At 37.8% G+C, this 18,470-nt stretch overlaps 1 long non-coding RNA gene across 1 annotated transcript in view; it reads right to left on the reverse strand.

Annotated features, from left to right (window-relative positions):
* LOC140505550 (uncharacterized) overlaps positions 1 to 18,470 on the reverse strand; it is a 148,386-nt gene that overhangs the window by 118,579 nt on the left and 11,337 nt on the right. The gene's annotated exons all lie outside the window — the stretch shown is intronic.

The raw sequence follows: 18,470 nt of genomic DNA on the forward strand, positions 1-18,470 counted from the left end.
ACGGGGAGCTAAATCCCTAGTGAACACCTACCTGGTACTGGTCCAAGCAATACAATTTGCTGGAGGGTGAGATCATCCTGAGTGCAAAAGATTATTGTTATGCCAAGCTCAGGGCACAGCTTGCTTGCTAGGCCTTAGCTCTGGAAAACAGAGTATCTCCAAAATATTTTGACACCTATGCTACTACAGTCTTAATTTCTTGACTCTTATCTAGCCTTCTCTACGTGTTTAGCCCTCTAAATAAACTTTTTGACTTGATCAAAACATTTTAGCTATCCTTTGTGATCACATCTTTTTAACCACACTTAATCCCTAGACCTTTCTCAAGTCCATTAATTACTCTTAATCATCACAAAAAATAGTCTAATTATCCATGTTTTTGTTGAACAAATGTAATACTTCCTTTCCACATTTTCCCTCTCCCCCAAGATGGTAAATTCTCATCACCTTCAGTATCTCAATCAGCCCAGTCAAGACAAACCTCTGAATATCTCTATTGTCACAGAGAAATCAGTGAGATTCTAGTAGGAAATTTCACTTTCCCACAGATTCTGTAAATAAAATGTGCTTTTCCTGAACCAGACCCTAGCATACTGGCCAGAAACAGTATGTACACTCATAACACTAGGCAAAAAACAACCTGACATCAGCTTGGCAGGGACAAAAGTACCCAGGAAGGCACTGCTGAAGCTATGTCCACTTCAGAAACCCAGTCTTTTCTAGAGGAAACTCATCAAACAGACTGAGGAGAGGCTGAAATCTCATCACCACACTGACTGACTCAGTTCTCAATGCTAAACACCTTGTCAATTTCTTCAGTTGCCCCTCCTCTCTGATTGGAGGACTGGAGGTAGAGAAGTAAACTCCCAAAGTCCTTGTTTTATTTATTTATTTTTTTTTATGGAGACCTCAGAACTTTCCAGGTAACTGTCCATTCTCCTTCAGTGGAACATCATGCCCCCTGACACTGGGTACTTCCTGGTTTACGTGCATACACTTTTCGTCTTCTTTTTGTATGTTGTCCTTCCCCATTGGATTGTAAGCTTCTTGAAGGCAAGGATTCTCTCTCTTTTTATTTGTATCCCCAATGCTTAGCCCAGTGCTTGGCACATAGTAGGCACTTAATAAATGTTTATTGAATTGAATTGAATTGAAATGACAGACTGAATCAAGATCACAAGTAAATTGTGTAAGCTCCTTACTGAGTCTTAAAACTATATGATTCCTTGGTATAATGGAGAAGATGCTGAACTTAAAGTCAGGAAAACCTGGGTTCAAATCCTGATTCTGCTGTTTGTTGCCTGTGTAACCTTGGGCAGTTTACTTAACCTTCCCAGGCCTCCATTTCCTTGTCTATAAAAGGAGGGAGATAGACTATATGACCATTGAGGTCCTTTAAAGTTTTAGAAGTATGAGCCAATGAAATCTATTTCTGACACTTACTAGTTATGAGACCATGGGCAGTTCTCTGAACTTCAATTGTCTCATCTATAAAATACTGATAGATAATAAATTTCATTAATATAGGAAACTCTCAAATGAGGAAACTCTCTTTACCAGTGTAGGTTGGCACATTCCCTATAATTTACAATCCTAGAAAACTGCCTAGAGCACTCAGAGGTTAAGTGACTTGACTAGAGTCACACAATCAGTACATGTCAGAAGGAATATGTACCTAGGTCTTCCTGGCTGTGAGGCCAGCTCTTTTATCTATAAAATGGGAAGAGTGATTTTTATGGAACCTGCCTCAAAGGGTTGTGGTGAAGCTCAAATGAGATAATATATGCGAAGTACTTAGCAAACCTTAAAGTTCCATATAAATGTCAGCTATCTGTGTTATATCTTGAGGTGAGGCTTTGCAAGCCTATTTGCAAATCACATACTTCTCTACTTAATCAGTCATTGGCTTCCTAGTGGTACTTCCAAATGGATGAAGTTTTAGAAAGTAGGATCAGGTGATTTGGCTGAAAAGCGGAAGTGGGGGGTTGGGGAGGGAGGGAGATTGTTTGAAGCAGTGGTCTCAAACTCAAATAGAAATAGAAGCCAATAAACCAAATGTTAAGTATCCCTGTGGGATGCATATTAACTTTAAAAACCACACATCATCATTATGGTCTATAGAATTTTTATTAATTTTGTTACACATTTCCCATTATACTTTAATCTGGTTCGAGCCACATGTGGGAGAAGAACCACTTGACACCTCTGGGTTAGGGGCTCAATTAAAGTCAGAGAACTCTCAGCTGATAGATAAGAGAATCACCACCTTAGCAGCCTCAGAACCTGCAGACAGTACCAGGTGGCTGTAAACAGCTATAAGTTGTATCTATTCAAACATAATCCTGAAGGATCTGTCAAGTCCTCATCCTTGCCTTGATCTTGAAGAAGGTCTATGAGGCTTTGTTTTCTTTTGTTTGTTTTGTAAGGAGACATGAATAAAATGATCCTTCCCGTCACTGCCTGTGATTTAGACTTGATTTCCTGTACACCTCTCACCTTGGAATCCCTCTTCATATCTGCTCTTCAAAGGAGGCTTGTTTCATCTCAGAGAAGCTATTAGGTTAATTGCTTGCTCCCCACATGAAAACCAGCTCCAAAAAACATGAATAAAGGACAAGGGACTCAAGTGAGTAACAGAAGACAATACTGGAACTGATGTCTGACAAAACTGTAATGACACCTCTGATAACAGACTGGCTCAGTAAGCATCTACTTCCCAAAACCACAAATTACCCAACCTGGTGGGGAGGATGGGCAAAGCAGAAATAATCACTACCTCCAAAACAATTTCACACTAGAATAAACAGAGAAGAGATAAAATAATAAATGTATTTAGTAGTCCGGTTCATAGCCTGGGCCTTGATTTATTTTTTTAAAAATAAAAGTCAATTAATTTCAGCAATGACTGAAAATTCATTCACTTTAACAAAAACAACCTGAGGTCACAGGGAGAACTAAATATCTGATGGGAGACATCCTGAGATGATAAATACATCATGTCATGCCTTAGTTCACCCAGCAGGCTTCCAAAGGATAGATACCAACCAACTTGGTTACATCTGAGTGAGCAAAGGAAAAAGGAAGCACAGAGGACAATATCAGAAGTGGGAAAGAGAGATCAGACACTTGGGGTGATCATAAAATAAAGAAGCAAAACATATAAACATACATTTATTTTTCCATAAAAGTGCCCAGTCTCTCTGTGGGATGGTTAAGCTTCTATCTGAGCATTCTGCACAGTGTTTTGAAAAGGCATCTGGCTTTCAGCAAAGAATAAAACTAAGTAGCAGGAAAAAGTATTTTGTTTGTTTATTTGTTGTGGTTGGGTTGAGGTTTTTTTGCAAGATAAAATGGGTTTCTTTTCCCCCAACTCTACCAAATAAATTGACTTTCTGTATTGATCAGAAAATACAATATTAAAGAAAAGTTTATAAGGAAAATTCTCCCTTTGTCCTAAGGGATAGGAGCACAAGTCCTTTTCCATCTTTATAATTGAAGGGAAATGTTATAGGTTTTGATCCTTTGACTTTTGAACCTTGGAATTTAAGCTACATTGGTGGATTTGATTCCTGGGCCTGTTGGCATCACATTAGCATTAGAGCAGTTGACTGAGGGAGGCTATGGAATCACCTCTTCTGCAATGGAAGTCTTTGGGGTCTAAATGTCCTGCCTAGAGACAGGAGAATGAACTCAAAAACCTCTCAAGATTTCCCAATAGACTAAGATCCTGGACTTCTGATACCAAAAAGCTTAAAACTTCTTATCTATATTTGATTGTCCATGGATCTGAAAGAAGCCATTTATCTATCTAAATTAAGACTGTCTTAGAAAAGAAAATTATTATTTTTTTTAAATGAAGACTATTAGAAGTATACTCAGAATAGAGGTTGGCAACCTCTGGAACACATCAAAGATGGAGAGCAATAATTTTGAGAGGTTCTGACACCACTGCTCTTATTAATGGCAAGAAAAACGTTCTAATAAAGGAGTGCTTAAATTTTATGTGTGTCATGGACCCCTTTGGCAGCCTAGTGAAGACTATAGACCCTTTCTCAGAATATATAAATCAAAATACATAAAAAAGAAAAGGAATAATATTTAAATATTGTTATCAAAATAACAAATACACAGGCCCCAGGTCAAGAACTTCTGTTGCAAATATCCTGTCTAGATTTACTTATCCCACAAAGATATGTTTCATGGACAAAAAATATATATTATTTAAATTATTTTATTCATTGCCAAGAAGCTAAGTGGAACAATGGGTAGAGTGCCAGGCCTGGAGTCAGGAAGACCTAAATCCAAATCTGACCTCATATACTTACTAACTGTATGACCCAAGGCAAGTCACTTAAGTCTGCTTGCCTCAGTTTCCTCATCTGTAAAAGTCAGCCAGAGAAGGAAATAACAAACCCCTACAGTATCTTTGCTGAGAAAAATCCAAATGGGGTCACAAAAAGTTGAACGTGACTGAAATAAATGAACAATATTCTTTGCTAGAAAAGGTTCACCTTTTCCATCTTCTCCTTTCAATCCATTCTCTAAAACAAGTTTTTCATAAATGAGAGAAATGATTATTAATAACCAATTATTATGGGATTCAAGGTTCTTAGAAAGAACCTTTTGCTTCCTCATTCAAAGCCCAGACCTTGTAAGTCAAGGCAGCCTTAGAAGGACAGGGTTGACAATGAGATTGGCCTAACCCTGGGAACTCCTCTATCTTGGGTGTTACCCCACCCAACTGGGAGAATTTATTTCTGATTAGAGTGTAAAAAGGATCTAATCCAGGTGAATTCCAGTCCTAAAAAGCACTGGGCTCATGATCTTGGAAACCCCATATTTTAACTTACATGGTCTGGATGCAGCATGGATTCTTTTGCCTTGATACCTAGAGGAACCTGAATCTCATGACCAAGTCAAGTTCTCAGTGGGAAGAGCTGAAGACTTTTGGCCCCCCTCCTCATTAACATATCCACCCCCTTATTAATTTTTCACCAAGCAGAGCTGATCTCCATCTATCCCGGCCACCCACTTTTCCAAGGGTATTTAAGCATGGCTATTGTCCATGATCTTTTGCCTTTGGTTAGAAAAGAAACCACTGACCATCAAATCATTATTTGTTAACCTAATTAATAAATGGATTATTAAGTACCTAGAAACTCCAAACTTCTCATTCTGATGGGATATCTGCTGGGGGAACCCCCTTGAAATCTCCTTGAATCTTTCTACTTAATCTGGCTTTTCAAACCTTGAATCTTTCTACTTAATCTGGTTTTTCAAGCCTTGAATCTTTCTACTTAATCTGGTTTTTCACATCCAAATCTGTTACCCTTAATTTAGTCTAGCCCCCCATTGTCTGTTACTTCAAGACTGCCTCCAGCTGTTTCCCACCCTTGATCACATCAAAATCCCACTCTCTTGGTTCTGATCTCTAGTCACCCCAGTCCCATCAACATCCTCCTTAGACTCCTCATCAAGACTCTCCCTAACTCACTCCTCCCATCACCTCAGAATGCTAGACCACCCCCTTGATCCCTCCCACAGTCTTTCTGTATATAAGTTCCTTGAAGGGGCTCAGATTCAATCTAGTTTGGATTCAACCTAGCTCAGATTTTATCTGATCTGCTTGTGAATACAAACATCACAGATAGTGAGACTTCATAAGAGTCAACCCAATACGGCAGATCTTAAATAAACTTTGTTTTCCTTTGGCTAATAAAAGGCTTGAAGCCACTTCATTCGAGCAGGACCCAGGGCGTTGGCATTTTGGTGTCCCAAGCACCCCAAATCTCAACAATTCCTCTCATAAATAATGGAACTAGGTGAGAAAAACAAGCCTAAAGTTTCTACTCTAAACCTCTTCATCCAATAATGAGGTGGATCAGGAAGCTAAGTAGGGATTCAGTTCAGGCATTTATTTACTGCCTCCTCTGTTTCCTGTTCAACATCACATTAGCAACAGGGATAAAAAGATATACGGGACACCAAGCCTGCTCTCAAGGAGCTAACAATCTAATGGCAAAAATGACAAATAATCATACTGCTGTGAAACAAATGATGGATTGAATGTTTATTAAGCATTTACTGTGTACTGGCACAGTGCTAAATCCTAGGAATACAAAGATAAAAGCAAAACAGTCTCTGTCCTGAGCAGGAGTTTACATTGCAATGAAGGAGAATGGAGAAGACGTAGTATGTGATCCTACAAATGCAAAGAGGAGGGTCATCAAAGTGCTAGGAAAAAATAAACTGAGAATCATTTGGTGGAGGCAGGGAAAAAAATCTCAGGACTTAATGGAGAAGGAGGCCCTTGAACAGAGCCCTTAGTATAGGAAGAGAAGTATTTCACCAGGCTGGGGAGCTAAGGAAATGCTTTCCAGGCCTGGAGCATTGCCGGCAGGAAAGCATGGAAGTAAACCTGCATGAGCTGGAGGAGAATGGCAAATAACTAGTGATCCAATTCAGTTAAAACCCAGAGCATGTGAAGAGAAAGCTTGCATGTGTGTGTATTTAAATGCCAGACTAAGGAGTTGGTATATATTCTTTAAGAGTCCTTCTAGATGTTCCAGTGTATTCCTGGCAAAAGCTCAGCATGATAAATGAATACTCAGATGCTATTCCTGAAAAATCACTGACTCTTCACTTAGGTAAAGCCCTGGGAATCATTCAAGTAACAGTGCCAAGGGAAGTGAGGCTACTTTATGTATGGCTAAAATTGACAAACCCAGCCAACATAGAGTGATTAGAGGCCAAAGTGCTGTCCTATCACATTTCCTAAAATATTACTATTAGATTATTATCTTTAGTCACTAACCAATCTGAGAATTTTCTTTTAAAATGCAAATGTGCCGGGATTGAGCAATCCATTAAGTCTTTATCATGAATTTATTTGATCTCTTCCCTAAGGACACTGCCCTAAGAGCAGGAACTAGAAACACATAAATTTTAATGTGAAAGAGGAGTAAGAGAATAGTCTAGATCTGTGGGAATGTTACCGGAAGAGCAATCCTGGAGCAAGCACCACAATGCAAGGACATGGACATCTGAGGGAGCAGTGGACCAGCACTAGAAGGGATGAATGCTGATAATAATGCGTTAAGAGTAGTAAAATAGTTTACATATATTATCTCATTAGTCTCATAACACCAAATGAAGCAAATCCTTCCTTTCTACCAATGAGGAAACTGACTTGCCCAGAGCCACACAACTACCAAGTCCCAATTCAAACACAAATCTTTCAGAATTCAAGTCTAGAATTTCATTCCCCATGCTACACTGCCTCTCCAAACAAAGAGAGAAAATGACATGAAGGGAGATGGAGGATGCTAAAAAGGGCTCCAATCTTTTACTCTTCCCTTGAATTACTATAATGTTGAGTCATGTCATTTTATTCGATTTTTATTTTCTTACTTTTGTCACTTCCCACAACAAACGTTTTGAGCTTCTCACTCCCCTTAAGCTCCCACCTCCTTAACACCCCTCATTCTCCACAGATGACCTGTGGAATCAAGATTCTAATTTTATTGTTTTGCTTTTAGAAGCTTGGCATTGCTTCCAAGGACTATGGCTAAATTAGCCCTTACTAGCATGAAGGACCAGGAGGATTCAATTTCACATGGAAAATTCTGTTTTCTTCAGGCAGAACAGTAGAATTGTTGGTCCAATTTGATGTCACCAATTATCCATTCCTAAACCTGGGCCACTTCTAGGAACAAGGAAGTGATACTCCCACTTTATTCTAGGAACTGAATGGAATGGAATGAGCATTTATTAAATACCATGGCATTGTGCTAAGTGCTTCACAATTACTGTCTTATTTGATCCTCATACCAACCCTGGGAAGTAGGTGCTATTCTTATCCTCATTTTACAAATGAGGAAATAGAGGTCATGACTCACTCAGGATAACATAGCTAGTTAGTGCCAGAGACTGGATTTGAATTCAGGTCTTCCTGATTCCAGGACTAGTTCTCTATCCACTGCACCACCTAGTTGTCAAACCTTGTATCATTTGATCCTCTAGTCTTGTCATGCCTCATCTGGTGAATTGTGTTTATTTAGGGTAGTATGGTTCAAAAAGGATGTTGATAAGCTGGAGAATGTCCAAAGAAGGACCACAAGATGGTGAAGAGCCTTCAGTTCATGACATATGAGGATGAGATAAAGGAACTGGATGTATTTAACCTGGGTATAAGAAGATTCAGGGGGTACATGATAGCTGTGCTAAACTATCTGAAAGGGATTCATATAGAAAGGGGGTTAGACTTATTCTTTTTGGCCCCAGAGGGTAGTACTAGGAATGTTAGATGAAAGTTGCAAAGAGGATATTTAGGCATGATGTCAGAACCAATTTCTTGGCAGTTAGAACTGTCCACAAGTGGTATTTCAGAGGTGGTGGAATTCTTTCTCTCTTGGAGTTCTTTAAGCAGAGGCTAGATGCCCATCTGCCTGGCATGTTTTAGTAGGGATTCCTTCCTATATTGACTGGACTAAAAAGCCACTGAAATCTCTCCCCAATCTCAAGTTCTATAATTCTTTCCATTTATTTCTGTTACTAAGGTTCTAAACTCATTTGCAATCATGGACTACTTTGGCAGGCTGATGGAACCTATGGATCCTTTCTTAGAATAATATTTTTAATTATGCAAAATAAAATATAAAGAATTATAAAGGATATGGTATCTCATTTGAACCATATAACAACCTCAAAAGAAATGCAGATGAGGAAACTGAAGCTAAAAGATATGAAATGACTTGCCCAAAGTCATACAGCTAGTATCTGAGGCAAGATTTGAACTCAGGTCTTCCTGAAGGCAGGTCCAATGCCCTACCCACACTGCCACCTAGAGACCTTAATAAATGTTCATGGGATTGAATTTGTATTGCAATGCTATAACTATATATATATATATATATATATAATAGGAATTCAGCAGCTCTAGGAACCACAATTAGAGATTCTGGGAGGAACCAGATGATGGACAAGATGATAATCAAATGATAACTTAAGACTTGGATCTGTTGATTTGGAGTCAGAGAACCTAGATTTGTATAGTCGAAAAAATACTAGATATGGAATACTACTTCTTAATACCAGTCTAGTGCCTTCACTTACCTGCTGGAAATTTCTACCTAAATGTCATCCCAAAACCATCTCGAACTTGACATGAGTGAGAAAGAACTCATAAAACTGTACATGCCTTTTAGCCCATTTATACCCCTAATATGCCAATACTATACCCCAAAAAAGATCAAAGAGAAAGAAAACAGCTCCATAAGTTACCAAAAAATATTTTTAGCATCTATTTTTGTAGTGGCAAAGAACTGGAAACTAAGGTGATACCCATCAATTGGCAAATGACAACCTAATCCTAAAGAATGAGTAGGTTAAACAAAAAAAAATTATAGAAACAATCAACAACTTCATTCAAGACAATGACAATAATGAGACAACCTACCAAATTTTATGGGATACTATAAAAGCAGTTCTTAGGAGAAGTTTTATATCTTTGAGTGTCTACATGAATAAAATAGAGAAAGAGAAGATCAATAAATTGGGCACGCAGCTGAAAAAACTAGAAGAAGAACAAATTGGAAATCCCCAAGTAAATACCGAATTAGATATACTGAAAACCAAAGGAGAGTTTAATAAAATTGAAATTAAGAAAACTATTGAACTAATGAATTAAGCTAGGAGTTGGTTTTATGAAAAAAACAATAAAATTGATAAATCTTTGGTCAATTTGATTTAAAAAAAGAAAGAAAAAAACCAAATTACCAGTATCAAAAATGAGAAGGGTGAATTCATCTCCAATGAGGAGGAAATTAAAACAATAATAAGAAATTACTTTGCCCAACTGTATGCTCATAAATTCAACAGTCTAAATGAGATGGATGAGTATTTTAAAAGATACAAATTGCCCAGATTAACAGAAGAGGAGGTTGAATACTTAAATAACCCCATCTCAGAAAAAGAAATTGAACAAACCATCAATGAACTCCCTAGGAAAAAATCTCCAGAGCCAGATGGATTCACAAGTGAATTCTATCAAACATTAAAAGAACAGTTAATTCCAATATTATGTAGACTATTTGGGAAAATTGGGGAAGAAGGAATCCTCCCAAATTCTTTTTATGACACAAATATGGTTTTGATATCTAAACCAGGAAGAGGCAAAACAGAGAAAGAAAATTATAGACCAATTCCTCTAATGAATATAGATGCAAAAATTTTAAATAAGATTTTAGCAAAAAGAATATAGCAACTAATCATGAGAATAATACATTACGATCAGATAGGATTTATACCAGGAATGCAGGGATGGTTCAATATTAGGAAAACTATTAACATTATTGATCATATCAACAACAAAACTACCAGAAACCACATGATTATCTCAATAGATGCAGAAAAAGCTTTTAACAAAATACAACATCCATTTGTATGGAAAACACTGGAGAACATAGGAATAAATGGAACTTTCCATAAAATAATAAGCAGGATCTACCTAAAACCTTCAGCAAGCATTATATGCAATGGGGATAAGCTAGATGCATTTCCAATAAGATCAGGGGTGAAACAAGGATGTTCATTATCACCACTATTATTCAATATGGTACTAGAAATGTTACCTGTAGCAATTAGACAAGATAATGAAATTGAAGGAATAAGAATAGGTAAAGAAGAAACTAAGTTATCACTCTTTGCAGATGATATGATGATATACTTAGAGAATCCCAGAGAGTCAAGAAAAAAACTACTTGAAATAATAAACAACTTTGGCAAAGTTGCAGGTTAGAAAATAAACCTACACAAATCTTCTGTATTTCTATATATTACTAACGAAGTCCAACAGCAAGAGATAGAAAGAGAAATTCCATTTAAAGCTATGATAGACACTATAAAATATTTGAGAGTCTACCTGCCAAAACAAATCTAGGGACTATATGAACACATACAAAACACTTTTCACACAAATAAAGTCAGATTTAAGTAAGTGGAAAAACAACGGTTGCTTGTGGGTGGGCTGAGACAATATAATAAAAATGACAATTCTATCTAAATTACTCATTCAGTGCCATACCAATCAAACTATCAGACAACTATTTTGTAGAGCTAGAAAAAAAATAATATCAATATTCATCTCTAAGAACAAAAGGACCAGAATATCAAGGGAACTAATGAAAAGAAATGCTAGGAAAGGTGGCCTACCTCTACCAGATCTTAAATTGTATTATAAAGCAACAATTATCAAAATTCTGACTAAGAAACAGAAGAGTAGACCAGTGGAATAAGTTGTCAACACAGGACACAGCTGTCAAAGAATATAGCAATCTACTGTTTGATAAACCCAAGGACCTCAGCTCCTGGGATAAGAACTCATTGTTTGACAAAAATTGCTGGGAAAACTGGATAACAGTATGTTGGAAACCAGGCATAGAAGAATGCCTGACACCGTACACAAGAGTAAAGTCCAAATGGGTACATGATCTAGGTATAAAGACTGATACTATAAAGAAATTAGTGGAGCAAGGAATAGTGTGTTTATCAGATTTATGGAGAAGGGACAAGTTTTTAACAAAACAAGAGATAGAAAAAATTATGAAGTGCAAATTGGATAATTTTTATTATATTAAATTGAAAAGGTTTTGCACAAACAAACCCAATGCAACCAAGATCAGGAGGGAAGCAGAAAACTGGGAAAGAATTTTTAGTAGTGTCTGGGATAAAGGTCTCATTTCTAAAATATATAGATAACTGAGTCAAATGTACAAGAACATAGTCATTCCCCAGTTGATAAATGGTCAAAGGATATGAACAGGCAGTTTTCAGAGGAAGAAAGCAAAAGTATCTATAGGCATATGAAAAAATGCTCTAAATCACTATTGATTAGAGATACACAAATCAAAACAACTCTGAGATACTACATCACACCTATCAGATTGGCTAACATGACAAAACAGGATGATGACAAATGTTGGAGAAAATGTGGGAGAGTTGGAACGCTAATTCATTGTTGGTGGAATTATGAGCTGATTCAGCCATTCTGGAGAGCAATTTGGAACTATCCCCAAAGGGCTACAAAAATGTGTATCCCCTTTGACCAAGCAATACCGCTTCTAGGACTGTGTCCCAAAGAGATCATAAAAATGGGAAAGCGTCCCATATGTACAAAAATATTTATAGCAATACTTTTTGTGGTGGCCAAAACCTGGAAATCAAGAGGATGCCCATCAATTGGGGAATGGCTGAATAAATTGTGGTATATGAATGTAATGGAATGCTATTGTGCTATAAGAAATGATGTACAGGAAGACTTCAGAGAGGCCTGGAAAGACTTATATGAACTGATGTTGAGTGAAAGGAGCAGAACCAGGAGAACTTTATATACAGCAACAACCACAGTGTGCAAGGATTTTTTCTGGTAGACTTAGAACTTCATTGCAATGCAAGGACTTAAAATATTCCCAATGATCTCTTAAGGCAAAATGCCTTCCACACTCAGAGAAAGAACTATGGAATTCGATCACAGAATGTAGTAGGTCATTTTCTTTTGTATTACACATTGGTTTGTTTTATGATTTCTCCTATTCATTTTAATTCTTCTATGCAATATGACTAAGGTGAAAATGTATTTGATAGGAATGTATGCGTAAAACTTATATAAAATTGTATGCCAACTTGAGGAGGGAGGGGGAGGGAGGGGGGAAGGAGGGAGAAAATATCTAAGTTATATGGAAGTGATTGTAGAACATTAAAAACAAATAAAATTAAAAAAAAAAGAAAGTAGTCACCTTTAGCCAGGTACCATAGTGTATAGAGCTCTGGGCTTGTAATCAGGAAAACCTGGGTCAAATCCTGCCACAAATACTTACTAGTTGTGTCATTCTGGACAACCTCTGTTTGTCTCAGTGTCCTCAACTGTAAAGTCGGGATAAGAATAGCACCTACCATTTGTGAACTGATCCAACCATTCTGGAGAGGAATTTGGAAATACTTCCAAAGGGCTATAAAAATATGCATACCCTTTGACCCAACAATACCACTCCTAGGGCTGTATCCCAAAGAGGTCATAAAAATTGAAAAAAGACCCGCATGTACAAAAATATTTATAGCAGCTCTTTTTGTGGTGGCCAAGAACTGGAAACGGAGGGGATACTCATCAATTGGGGAATGACTGAACAAGTTGTGGCATATGAATGTAATGGCATACTATTATATGATGAACAGGCAGACTTCAGAAAAACCTTGAAAGACTTATGTAAACTGTTGCTGAGTGAAGGGAGTAGAGCCAGACAAAGGTTATACACAGTAACAGCCACAGTGTGCGACAGCTGTTTCTGATAGACTTAGCCCTTCACAGCAATGCAAGGACCTAAAACATTACCAAAGGACTTATGATGCAAAATGCCATCCATATCCAGAACACAGAATGAAGCCACTGTTTTCTCCTTTGTCATGTTTTGCTTTGTTTTGTTTTTCTCATGCTTTCTCCCATTCGTTTTAATTCTTCTGTGCAACATGACTAATGTGAAAATGTGTTTAATAGGAATGTTTGTGTAGGGCCCATATAAGATTGAGGAGGGAGTGGGAGAAAATTTGGAACTTATGGAATTTATGGAAGTGATAGCTGAAAACTGAAAACAAATAAATTAATAAATTTAGCAGGGGAAAAAGAATAGCACCTACCTTACACGGTTATTGTGAGAACCAAAAAGCACAGATAAAATGCTTTGCAAACCTTAAACACTATATAAATGCTAGCTACTTTTTTTTTTACTCCTCTCTCTTCCGTAGTGATAACAAGTCACCAAGGTCTACTGGATCTTCCTTCTCAATGTCTCTTTAATCAGTCTTTCTGTTTTCATTTCCACAGCTATCACCTAGATCCAAGATATATACAGATAATTGCATTAACCTCCAAACTGGTCTCTCTGACTCTATTTTATTTAGAAGTTGAAAGAGAAGGAGAAAGGAACAAATATTTATTAAGCACATGCCATGTGGCAAACACTGTAAGAATTTTACAATCCTCAAAACCCCTAATAGGTACTATTATTATCATTTTACAGTTGAGGAAATTGGGGCAAAGAGAGTTTAAATGACTTGCCCATGGTCATACAGCTACTAAGTAGCTGAGGTTAAATTTGAACCTCCTGACTTCTAACCACTGTTCCATCTGAAGGGAATTTTAGAAATCAAGCTAGTTCAGATTCCTCATTTCATAGATTGGGAAGTTAAGGTCAATGAGTTTCTCCTCTCCATACCCCAAACAATCAGGGACATTCCTGCCAGAATAAACATATATCGAAAGATCATAGGATCACATATTTAGAGTTAGAAAGGACCTTAGAGGTCATTTGGTTCAACCCCCTCCCTTTACAGGTGAGGAAACAGTTCAAAAGGAGTAGAACAACTCACCAAAATTTATATAAATAATAATCTGAAGAGTCAGAATTTGAACCCCGATTGTCTGAGTCCAACAAACTCTCTCAGTTAGGTGGTCACATGATTAGAAAGCTGAACTTTAAGTCAGAAAGACTCAAATCCAAACCTAGTGAACAAGCAACATCCTAATGCATTCCTTTGACCACAGAATCATAGAAATATGCAGTCAACAGAAGACTCCGAGGTCATCTCATCTTGTCTCCAGATATTCAGCTCATGCTCTTAAGAGGGTCCACACTCACCATCTTCCCTCCTTCCATCATCCAACTCAGAAAAGAACTCTCTAAATCAAATTCCTATAGCAGCCAAGTCAAAGACCGATTTGCCTTGCTATCAGAATGGGTTACGATAATAATGGCAGTAGCAGCAATATCATAACTAGACTTGTGTTCAGTATTCTTCGTAGTAGTTTTTCACATATTCTCACACAGTCATTTTAAGAACTAAGTAGAGGAGAGACCATTCTCTCCACTTGATAGATGAGGAAACTGAGACAAATAGAGAATGTGACTTGTCCGAGGTCATATAGCCACTTCCAAACAAAAGAAAGTCCTGCCCCCCTGGCTTTTTGTTGAACCCTAGTATGTTTTGTTGTCTACATCATGAGCCAGAGGCTTGATTTGGTTTATTCCTTGGAAATCAGAAATCCATTCTGGCTTGGAGTTAAGTTCCCAAGATATTTTGCCTGGCCTCGAATCTTGTGTCTGCTGAGCCAGCCACATACATGCTCCACCTTGATCTAGCACTATAAGTTACAGAGCCTGGATGAAGCCATTTATCATTTTAATGGGATCCTCAGATTCAGATATTAGAGGCTTCTAATTTATTGGTGCTTTAGGATAAAAGACCCAAGAAATCATTACTGCCTTGGATGGACAGGTTCCATGAAGCCTTTTAATGTCACACACAGAACCTTTGATAAATCATCTATCTGGTGAGATTCTTCTAGCCGCTGACCTCCTCCTTTCCTCTCTCATCTAGAAGTGGCCAATGACCCCTTGACACTTTCAGGGGCTCTCTGCCATCAATATCTTGTCATGAACTGGGCTAGAAGCCCCTGGGAATGAGGCCCAGTTTCCCTGGTTTATTGCTGTAGCAATCAGGACAGTTTTCTTTCTCCACTTGCCTTCCTTAGTTTATATTCTTCCTCTTGGCCCTGCATGTCCAGACTAATTCCTTACATCAGGATTATTTAGAACAGGAATTCTTAATGAGGGGTCCATAGATAGACTTTAGACAGTCCACGAACTTGGGTAGAAAAAAAATGACATCTTTATTTTCACTAACCTTTCACTGGAATTCCATGCTTCCTTCAATTATAAATTTAAGCAACAAAGCATCATTTTGAAAAGGGGTTAAAATAGGCTTTCCCAGACTGCCTAAGGGATACCTGGTAGACAAAAAAGGTTCAGAGCCCCTGATTTAGGCAAAAGAAACCCCGTGTAGCTGTGCCATGCTAAACCGCCAGGTCTTCCTTTCCCAAACCTCAGTTGTGAGCCCACCAACCATCTCATTGGGGGAGTCAGTACAGTGCAGTGAACACAAAGTCTTCTGACTCTTCAAACCTTACATTTTTATCTTCTCATGGTATCTTGGAAACAAATACATTTTATACAATTGCACATGTATAACTTATATTGGATTGTTTAAGTCTCAGGAAGGGCGGGGAGAGAGGGCAGGAGGGGTAGAATTAGGAACTCAGAACAAAAAAAAGGTTAAAAATGTTTTAACGTGAAACTGAGGGAAGATATCACATTGGAAAAACAAACCCCAAAAAGTTCCTCTTTTTTTCAAGATTGAATCTCCCCATCTCACCCAAACTGTAAGTACAGGGAGGGGCCAACTCATGGCCTGATCTCAGTGCTGATCAACATGAAAGCTTGGACCTGAGCCAATTCACTTCTGCCTTAAGCAACCTAGTAATCCCTTACCCCAAGAGCTCAGCATTTTAATGCCAAACTTAGTGCAGAAACCAGGTCACCTTAACCTACTGTAGCTCAGAACCTTTAAGCTTAAAAGAGCCACCAGCCTCAGTCTCTCCAGAAGCTGATATTACAGGTGTGCATACCAGCTTCATCTCATTCTTTCGGCATTCTTTAATCATTAATTTTCCATGCAACAAGGTTGGGGTCCATAAGGAAATGGAGGACCAGCCCTTGGATTAATCACAGATTTAAACTTGTAAGTGACCTTAGAGTTAATTTAATCTAACCCTGTCATTTTATAGGTGAAGAAACTAAGGCCAAGACAGATGAAGTATTTGGGTCAGGGTTACACAGAGAGCAAATGACAGATCCTGGGATGTGAACCTAAGTCTCCACCTCCAAATCTAGTTCTCTTTCCACCATACTCTGTTGCCTCCTGAGGTATAGGCTGTGGAAGCCTAGGCTAAACCTGGATACTGAATTCCTGAATAGATACAAAGGGAGAGAGAATGCCAGGCCTTGGCATGAGTAAAGGGTGTTCATAGGCTATAGGATCATAGATCTAGGGCTATAATGGAGATCAGAGTCCATTTAATCAAACGTTTATCATACAGGTGAGAAAAGTGAGGCCAAAGGAGACTGAATAACTTTTCCAAGGTCACTGAAGTAATAAGTAGCAGTCCCAAAGGGGAAATTCTTCTTTGGCGGTCTCATCAGCCGGGATGGATAGGAGAGGTTGAGGCCCTCCCAAAAATGCACTCCAGGGAAGTGTAACTGCAGCTTCTAATGGCACCATTGTCTATATAATCCATTTGGCAATGAATTGTGTGCTGCCTTGTGACATCATAATAACTCACTGTTTTATGGAAGCCTAGAGGTATACAAAGTACTCTCCTTACAACAACCTTGGTAGATATGATAATGGTTCCTACAGCTGGAAAGGGCCTGAAACACCATCTAGCCTAGCCCTCTTATTTTACAGAGGAGAAGCAAAGCAATCAGAAATAGGGCCTGGAATCAAACTCATTTTTTCTGACTCCAAATCCCAGTTCTCTTTTCATTATATCGACATAGACAAACCTGATTTCTTTCTTTCTTTCTTTCCTTCTTTCTTTCTTTCTTTCTTTCTTTCTTTCTTTCTTTCTTTCTTTCTTTCTTTCTTTCTTTCTTTCTTTCTTTCTTCCTTTCTTCCTTTCTTTCTTTCTTTTTCTTTCTTTCTTTCTTTCTTTCTTTCTTTCTATCTTTCTTTCTTTCTTTCTGTCTATCTATCTATCTATCTATCTATCTATCCATCTGTGTAGATATTTACCTCTCTATTTACCCATCCATTTATATATCCCATCTAGCCAGCTAGGTATTAGTCCTGTGTATGTGTGTGTGTGTGTGTGTGTGTGTGTGTGTGTGTGTGTGTGTGTGTATGTGTGTGTGCGCGCACATGTGTGTGTATACCTATATATAAGACCTGAGTTCAAATTCCATCTCAGATACTCACTAGCTATATGACCCTGGTGAAGTCTCTTAACTCCTTTCTGCCTCAGTTTCCTCAGCTATAAAATGGGAATGGCCCTTAACTTCCAGGGATTTTGTGAAGAAAAAAATGATATTTTTGTAACTATATTTATAAAGTATATTACAAATCATAAAGATTATCTTTAAAAGATATTTATAAAGCACCTCACAAATCTTAAAACACTACAGAAATCCTAGCATTATTTTTATTATTATATCAGGTTGTTTTTTATATTTAATACAAATATTTTATCCCCATTTTGAAAATGAGAAAACTGAAACCCAAATGACTTCTAGTCATCCCTGTGTTAGATGTAGGATTTAAACACAGAATTCCTGGCTCCAGGTTTAATACTATTTATATTCTGCAGCCTCCCTTCTATTGTTGCCTTGGAATTTTACTTCAATATTTTTATTTAATAATGACAGGCATTTATGTAGTGCTGGAATATTCTCAAAGCACTTTACCTGTTGCCTCATTTGTCCCTCACTACAGCCCTATAATGAAAGTTATTATTATTCCCATTTTATAAATGAGGAAACTGAGGCTGAGACAGATTGTCACTTGCCCAGGATCATACAACTAGT

This window comes from Notamacropus eugenii, chromosome 5 (assembly GCF_028372415.1).
Source record: "Notamacropus eugenii isolate mMacEug1 chromosome 5, mMacEug1.pri_v2, whole genome shotgun sequence".
In the NCBI taxonomy this organism is placed as follows: domain Eukaryota; kingdom Metazoa; phylum Chordata; class Mammalia; order Diprotodontia; family Macropodidae; genus Notamacropus; species Notamacropus eugenii.